The 9,023-nt window shown below is 54.1% G+C and overlaps 1 pseudogene; it reads left to right on the top strand.

Moving 5' to 3' along the window:
- The first annotated feature begins 311 nt into the window (after positions 1-311).
- LOC143388242 (synaptotagmin-2-like) lies at positions 312-8,300 on the top strand (annotated as a pseudogene).
- Positions 8,301-9,023: the final 723 nt, after the last annotated feature.

Raw genomic sequence — 9,023 nt, 5'->3', positions numbered from 1 at the left:
TGTGTGAAGTGGTGGGATTTGTGGTTACATATTCATACGTGCACACAGTATGACGGTGTAACTTGGCCAATATCGTTCCCCAGTATTCCCTCTTCCCTCCCCTCCTCCCTCCCCTGGTCCTCTCCACTCTGCTGACCTCCCTTTGATTTTCATGAGACCCCACACCTTCCCTTTCCTTGTCCTCTCTAACGTCCACACAAGCTCTTAAGACAGCTTTCTCTGGTCCTTTGGGCAGAGCTTTCTGCATCGGGGTCTCTGGATGCTCACCCTGCCCTCTTCCCCTCTCATCCCCAGCTGTCCCCTCTGCCACCATGAGGAACATCTTCAAGAGGAATCAGGAGCCCATTGTGGCTCCTGCCACCACTACTGCCCCGCTGCCAGTCGGCCCTGCAGACAACTCCACGGGGAGCGGGGGCGCGGGGGCGCGGGGGAGAGTCAGGAGGACATGTTCGCCAAGCTGAAGGACAAGTTCTTCAACGAGATCAACAAGATCCCCTGTGAGTGGCCCTGGGGGCTGAGAGGGGACTCTGGGGAGGGCCTGTGGGCAGGGCAGAGCTTGCAGGTGGGGGCGCCCTGGGATGGGTTTGCTTCCTGAAGCGTGGGTCTCAGCCTGGATTCTCTGCAGAACCCCTTTAGGAAGGGGGGCTATGGTCTTGAACTAATGGGGTGACCAAGGAGATTAGTTTATGTGCCTCAACTCCCAGGAAGGGGAAAATATTTTACAACTTAGAACATTATTTTAAAAGGAAAAATTTTGTAGAAATCATAGTTTTTGATAGTATAGTAAAACCACTTCATTTTGAAATATGGAAAATAAAAGCCCTGCTGCTTTCTGAATTCTGGCCAAGGCTGTCTGCACAGGCCCAGTTTCTGGGGGGGCAGCCACACTGGTGAGACCCAGTGCTTCAGGACCACGGAGAGCACCCCACCCCCACTGGGAACACCTGACCTTGCAAAGCCCAGGCTTCCTGGTGGCCATAACCTTAAAGAGCCTCTGTCCCTGAGTCAGCCCTCTCCACGCTAGTGGTGGGGCCAAGGGACTCTTCCTTCACACAGGTGTGATAAGGACTAGTCCATCTGCTCCAGCATGAGCTTCTCTGAGGATCAAAGTAGACACACTCCTCTTCATGGAGCCGAGCTGGTGTTCTGAGCAGCACCCGTCGTTCTCTCCTCCACCAGAGCCACAGGCTTGGGAAGAGCAGGGCATTGCTGGACAGTCACCCGAGCACCGCAACTCTGCAAACCACTGGGCACGTGGCTTAAGAAAGGGACAGCGTGGGCATTGGGTTGGGGGTCACGGGCCCCTGTTTTGCCAGTGCTGAGGGGTCTGGGCCACAAGGCCCAGTGTGCTGACCGGGGCTCTTCTCTGTGGGCAGTGCCTCCCTGGGCTCTGATCGCCATCGCCGTGGTCGCGGGCCTCCTGCTCCTCACCTGCTTCTTCTGCATCTGCAAGAAATACTGCTGCAAGAAGAAGAAGAACAAGAAGGAGAAGGGCAAAGGCATGAAGAACGCCATGAATATGAAGGACATGAAGGGGGGCCAGGTAGGCGAGGGTGGCCGGGCGTCTGCCGGCCACCACGGGGTGGCTCTGGGGCTGCCACAGCTAAGCTGGCTCCTCCTGCAGACTCCACAGGGCTCTGTGGGCTACATCTAGGTTAACCTCATCCACCGTCTGTTAGTGGCAAGGGGAGCTTACCCAGGTGACAGCATGAGCTCATCCCTGAGAAGGAAAGGGAGAGAGCCAGGCCCCCATCCCAGGCAGCCACTGGAACAGAGGAGGGCAAGAGAGACCCCTCCATCACCAGGAGAACACTGCGGGTGACCTGTGTTTTCCCACCAGGAGAGACTGAAGGACAGCAGGTGCCTGTTTGCAGGCATCTAGCTGGGCTGGGCCGGGGTGAGGAGTTGAATGAGCCGGGAGAAAGGTCCTCAGGCACCAGGTCAGGGGCGAATGGAATCATGACTCATCAGAATAACTGTTATTTATTTTTTGGTACTAGGAATTGAAACCAGGGCCACTTTACCACTGGGCCACACCCCTAGCTCGTTTCTGTGTCTCCCTGAGTTGCTTAGTGCCTAAGTTGCTGAGGCTGACTTTGAACTCACGATCCTCCTGCCTCAGCCTCCTGAGTTGCTGGGGTTATAGGCATGCGTGGTGCATCATAATAATTTAATTTAATTTACCACTGTCTTTTGGTGTTGGTCAACCTCAAAAGGTCCCTTAATATGCCAAAGCCTCAAGTTTACAGAGGCCCCTGTGTGCATCATGGTCCCCATGTTTTCATCGGGGATGACGGGGTGGCATCTCTCGCTCAAGGAACCAGGATGGAGGTTGAAAGGAAGAGGCAGCCTCAAGAATTTGACCAGAAGTCATCGTGGTCTTGAGTGCTTATGTGCACGTGTATACACGGGCCAGAAGAAGCCTGCAGTGTGTGTGTGTGGGTGTTCACGTGTGCACGTGTGTGTGTGTGTGTGTGTGTGTGTGTGTGTCCAAGAGTGACCTGGGCCAAGTCGTCCTGAGCTCACCTTGTGGCAGTGACATCAGGGGCTGGCTTGAGCCACAGGCTTTTCTCTGACATCACTTTCTCTCCTCTCTTCCCTCCTGTGTGGACGCGCCCTGCTCCTGTTGGCCTGGGATGCCCTGCTGGTATGTCTTGCCCAGGATGAGGAGGGGGGTTCAAGCTGGGGAAAGTGTGAGGGAATGTTCTTGTCACAGAAGTGAGTTCCCTGCCTCCAGAAGCAAGCTCTGCCACGTGGCAGAGCTCCTGGCCGCCTGGCACTGTGCTCCTGGAGGGGAGCGAGGCACCACGCCCAGAACCTGGCTTCCCAATGCAGGGCTGGGCTGTGCCCGGGCTGCCCGTGGGCTGGGGGGCAGCGGCGTCCCCCCACCTTCCCTCATGGCCCCACTCAGCTCTGGCTCAGGGTCTGGCACAGAGGGGCCAGGTTCCCATCACCTCTTGCTGGGCCAAGCTGCTCTCTTCTCTCCTTTTAACCCATTTCCCTATCCTCAGGTCCCCAGGATGACGATGACAATGAGACGGGCCTGACTGAGGGGGAAGGCAAAGTGGAGGAGGAGAAGGAGCCGGAGAACCTGGGCAAACTGCAGTTTTCCTTGGACTATGATTTTCAGGCTAACCAGGTGGGTGGGGCTGGCGGGGACAGGCAAGGCAGGGCTTGGTTCTTGGGGCAGGATGGGGATAGACGCAGTGATTCTAGAGGTTGCGGACATTGTCCCTTTCCATGGAGAGGGCAAGTTGGAAGACACAGGGGGTGTATTCCTGGGGGTCAACCCTGGCATGGCCACCATCTGATCTGGGGAGGTTCCAGGGGGACTCTGCTATTAACCTGCCCACCAAGCTCAGGTAAAGCAACTCATCTCTCAACTTCAGGTTCTCCAAACATCATTCCAAATTTCTGGGAGTGGAGATGGAGACCAGTCTGCCCTCCAGCAGGGGCCTGGCCTGCTCTCCTGCTCTCCCGCTGGGAGGGACGGGCAGGGTTAGGAATGGGGTGGGACCTGGTCTGGGGCAGCAGGTACTCAGGCCCTTCCCTCTCTCTTCACAGCTCACGGTGGGCGTTCTGCAGGCTGCTGAGCTACCTGCCCTGCACCTCAGATCCCTACGTCAAAGTCTTCCTTCTTCCAGACAAGAAGAAGAAATATGAGACCAATGTCCATCGGAAGACCCTAAACCCTGCCTTCAATGAGACCTTCACCTTCAAGGTAAGGAGGACAGGAGAATGGCTAAGCCCGCTCTCTGCCTCTGAGTTCTGCAGACCTTTCCCTGGTGCTTAGCCATGGCTGGGGCCCTGGGACCAGCTCAATTCGACAGTGGTAGGCCAGGTGTAGGCAACATGGAGTCCCTGTAGACCTCTGTGGAGGATGGGGCTCCCTCCTACTGTTCCCTCAGGCCCCCATCTCCTCTCTGTCTCTGAGCACTGCTGGGAGCCCTATGGGATGGCTGGAGCAGGGACTCAGGCACCTGCCCACAGCCTCGCTTTCTGATCCCCTTGTGCCCGACAGGTGCCATACCAGGAGCTGGGGGGCAAAACCCTGGTGATGGCCATCTACGACTTTGATGGCTTCTCCAAACATGACATCATTGGAGAGGTAAAGGTGCCCATGAACACCGTGGACCTTGGCCAGCCCATCAAGGAGTGGAGAGACCTGCAGGGTGGAGAGAAGGAGGAGGTGAGAGCGGGAGTAGGCCGGGCCCAGAGGAAGGAAATGCCACTACTGGCCTGGGCTCTCTCCCCTGGTTCACTCAGCATGATGGAAACAGGGTGGATGGCGAGTCGGGCTCCAGGGTCAGGGTCCAGCTCCACACGCCTGGCTGCTGACTCTGGGCAAGTTACTGAGACTCTCTGGGTGTGGACTCTCTCCTTTAGACTCCAAGGTGAAGATTAACTGTCCGTGTAAAGTGCCTGGTATTGTCCACCCAAATAAGGAAGTCATTATTACAGTTTCTCCTAGATTCTGCTGTCACTTAGGGCCAGGGACGCATGACTGCCTCGGTTTACCCACCAGGAAGGTTCATATTTGCTCTAAAGTTTTCTCAGCATGGAAGCTTGTCCTTCAAGCAACTGCTAAGGATACTTCCTTCAGCCACCACATATTCGCTAAGCACTGACCGTGTGCCCAAACCCCCATTTTAGCAGAGACCTTAGGAATCAGGAATCCTGAGTTCTCATCCAGTCCTCAATGCCAGAGTGCTGTGTGACTCTGAGGAAACCATCTCCCTCTGAGAGTCTCCATTTCTCATGGGTCACAAAGAATCCTTGTCTGTCTACACACACTGCAGTGCCAGTAACAGAAAAAGAAGAAGGTAGAGGAGGGGTGGGGGGAGGAGGAGGAAGGGAGGAGGAGGGGGGAGGAGGAGGAGGAGGAAGAAAAGTGTTTGAAACCCATAAACCACTCTGCAAGGGGAACGGTTGGCCAGGGGAGATGGCTCAGGGAGGAGACTTCTGAGATAAGCAGTCTCCAGTTCCCCTGGGAATGAACACTTGACCTTATACCTGCTCCTGGACTTCCAACCTGACTTGGGCCTGGGGAAGGGGCTGAGCATTTCCCACACCTGCCTAGGACTGCTTAGTCCCACTGCCCCAGCTTCCACTCACCCATCAGCCTCCTCAGGACGCGGCTGTGAACTGCATCTTAGGCCAGGCCCTGAGGTCAGACACTGTAGGACCTTCTCAACCATCACAGCTGTGGGGACTAGGGACTGAGGGAGAAGGCAATATGGATGTGCTAGTCTTGACAAGATGGCGTCAGCCATGCTAGCGACAGTGGGATGGCTGAGGTGACCTGAGTCCCACTTCTTTCCCTGGACAGCCAGAGAAGCTGGGAGACATCTGCACCTCCCTACGCTACGTGCCCACGGCCGGGAAGCTCACTGTCTGCATCCTGGAGGCCAAGAACCTCCAGAAGATGGACGTGGGTGGCCTTTCAGGTACATGCAGAGCTTCTGGCTGCCATTGGGTGGCACCAGTGAGCCAGTCACGGCCCAGAACCCCAGGAGATTGCACACCCCAGCAAGGAGGAGGAGGTCTTTCCTGTCCTGGGACCTGGGTGTCTGCCTTCAGAGCAGGGGAGCTCTGACCCCATGTCTGAGGTGTCTTCCCAGTGCTCCCAGGCCATGCCCGGTGGGCTACAGAGGATCAGAGAGATTTCAATGAGTTAGTGACAGGATTTTGCTTCTCCCAGGGAAGTGTAGGAAGTGGATGAGGCCTACCCAAAGTGGGCCTCTCCATCAGGCCTCCCCACTGGGGACACTTCCAGGAGAGGCGGTAAGCTCTGCTGGCTCTGCCCTGGCAAGGGACTCCATGCGTACATGGCGGATGCTGAGTTTTAGACTTACCTGGTGAGAAATGGGACCGACCCTGAATCACCAGGTACCCATGGTTGCAGCCCCCTGTCTCTGCCGTGCTGTCCCAGAGAATCAGCCTATGCTGGACTCGTCACTGAGCCAGTATATGACCTTTGATGGGTCATTTCCCTTCTTCAGTCTTACTTTCTCATCTGCAAGTTTGGGAAGATGGACTTGGGCAGGATCAGGACTAGGCAGAGGTGCCCCTGCCTAGCACAGTCATCACCAGCTGAGCCCCATACTCTCTCTCGAGGCCTAACTTAGAAGCAGAAATTTCCTCAATGTGATACTCCAGGAAGCCACAAGCAACCAGTCAGAACTCGCCCTTGAGGTGAAACCTACTGCCAGCCTTGAGGATCCTCTGTGTCTTTTGGGTTTCCTGTCCTGTTCTCCTTTAGAATTTGGAAGGACATGGTTGTACATATGGGCCAGGGGGTGACACCAGTGAGACTGGAAGTGACTAAGGAGGAAATAGTCTCTTTCCCTTCCATCCTCCCTTGGTCATCCCTGCCCCCATGTTCTCTGCTTCCTAAGTCTGCTCCCATCTTCCCCTCTAACCCCTTCCTCCCTCCTCTTCCCCCCCCACTTTTCTTTCCTTCCCTTCCTCCATCCCTTTCTTCTGTCCCACCAGAAAGTGCTGTACATGGTGGAGATGAGGTTTGTTTTTCTCCACTTCTGGGTGGGACTGGGATCTGGACTTGGTAAGGTGGGAGACACAGACCATTCTGGGCTGGAAGTCAGATGCAGGGGCTTGCAGGGGGGGCGGTTCTCTTCAGGGGAGCTGTCCTTCCCCCTCTTCTCCCTCTTTGAAGGGCAAGAGTGCCAAGGGGCTCTTCAGAGTTGAAGTTGTCTGGCTTGAGGTGTCCATGATGTCATTTATGGAATCTTCAGGGGAATAGCAAAGATGTGATCCCTATCTTCACAATGGAAAGCTTCAGATGTGGCTCAAACATCTCAAATCCACAAGTCCAAAGCCAACATAATGGTCTTCTCGCTCCCTGATCCCATCCAAACCTGCTTTGTCTAAATTCTGTTTTCAATGAATGACCCCACATCTTGCCAGTGGCCCACGTCAGAAGCCTGAGTTTCATCTGAGACCCCAGTCCTTTTTCTTTTCCCATTTATTCAACATATTTCCTGAGCATTTCCTAAGTGCCAGGCACTTGCTAGTGGCTGGGAAAATAAGTGTATAGAACACACAGACCTGGTGTCAAGACCCTCATAGTGGGAGGGGCCCAGCAAACATGGTGGGATGGTGGCTTCAGTGTGCCTAAGATTTAGGGGAGGCTTTGCAAAGAAAGCTTTGCCCTAAGGGATGAGCCTGAGTTGGTAGAGAGGGGGGAGAAAGGCATTGACTGTCCCCTCAACAAGTCCAAATGATCACCAAGTCCTCTTGATTCTCTCCTCTAAATACCTCTCTGGTCTGGCCCTGACTTCCCATCCCCACTGTCTTGGTTCACATTCACTAATACATCCCTGCAGACCCCTAGCCATCAGGTCCATTCCTCCCACCTCAGGGCCAGGGTTCTGCTAACAGATCCATGCCACCCCTTTTATTATGTCTTCAGGAGTTTCCTACTGTTTATCTGAATGATAGATAAAAAGCAAATACGTAGCTGACTCCATCCTGTCCAGCTGACCTCACTTCCTACCCAGCTGACCTCACTTCCTGTGTCTCAATCTATACTTCATTGAATCTAAACTTCTGTTTCTCAGTTACCAGTGCACTCTCCTGTCTCTGTGCCCTTTCCAAGGCTAATCTTCTTTTCTGGAACTCTCTTCTCTTTTCTGCGGTCTGTGAAGCCCTTCCTGTATTGACCCAAGCAGGACTGTCATTTCCTCTGAGTTTCCGTTGTACCTGGTGTTCCCCTCTCTAGCATAACCTTTATTATTTTGTGTGGCAATTTTTTGATTATGTGCATGTTGATGTCATTAGAGGTAAAATTCATCTTTTCCTCCTCCCATCCCCTCTGCAAGTACTGACAGTGCCTGGAGCATTTCTTGTGGTGCACAAAATGCTGTTGGAAGCAACACAGGTTGTCCCCAAAGGTGTGACCTTTGCCTCCATGTAAATTCAGTCTTATTGGGAGCCCGAGATGGAAGTCAATAAGGAGTCCAGGGAGGCCTTTCTTCCCAATTGTTTGGAGTAAATGTTGATGGAGGGAAATTTGGATTTGGAATTCCAAGTCTTCACTTTCCAACATCCTCCCTCCTTGGCTTCCCTTGCAGAAAGTCCAGGTGGTGGTCACTGTTCTGGACTATGACAAGCTGGGCAAGAATGAAGCCATCGGTAAGATCTTTGTGAGCAGCAATGCCACGGGCACAGAGCTGCGACACTGGTCTGACATGCTGGCCAACCCCTGGAGGCCCATCGCCCAGTGGCACTCACTGAAGCTGGAGGAGGAGGTGGACGCACTTCTGGGCAAGAATAAGTAGATGGCCGCGGCTGGGTCCCCGTGCCCTTGATGGACACTGACAAGATCCAGAGCTATCAATACCCCAGCTATGTGACCTTAGAGGTTTTCTTCATCGTTTGTGGTTGTGTCCTTGTTTTTCCTTCCCTTTTCTCTTTTTCAAGACCAACTTTCCTTTGATGGCTGTGTGAGGAGAGTCCCCTAAGAGGTGGAAGAGAAGCCTGGCTCTGTTCATCATCCCAGAAGCTGCAGTCACTGCATGCCCTGCCGGTTCCCCCTCACTCTCTCAAAGCTTTGTTCAAGCCTCACCCTGGGTGAGGCCTTCTCCTGGTGGGAAGTTGCAGCGCTTCCTGGTTTTTGTGCATCCTGGACCAACAACATGGCAGCACATCTTGCTTTGCAACAGCCAAGGCAGCACAGTAGCCAACGCGTGTGAATGTGTGTGTGTGTGTGTGTGTGTGTGTGTGTGTCAGAGAGAGAGAGAGAGAGAGAGAGAGAGAGTGTCTTTGAGTATTTTTCTTCATTTCTGGGATGAGCCATGGACAGTGGGAAGAGAAGGCTCTTCAGGGACATGAGGAGATGAAGAAAGTCCATTGTCTTAGTGGAAGATGGTCTACCAGATGGCAGGAAGGCTCAGAATCCCAGTCAGAGGCTGGAAGCCCTCATACTCCTCTGGGTGGACATCTGGGAGGCAGCAAGATGTGGGGACTGGATGTGTCCAGAAGTAGAAGACACAAAAGGGTCT

This window comes from Callospermophilus lateralis, unplaced genomic scaffold (genome assembly GCF_048772815.1).
Source record: "Callospermophilus lateralis isolate mCalLat2 unplaced genomic scaffold, mCalLat2.hap1 Scaffold_139, whole genome shotgun sequence".
Taxonomy (NCBI): Eukaryota; Metazoa; Chordata; class Mammalia; order Rodentia; family Sciuridae; genus Callospermophilus; species Callospermophilus lateralis.
This window is presented reverse-complemented; position numbering and strand designations above follow the sequence as displayed.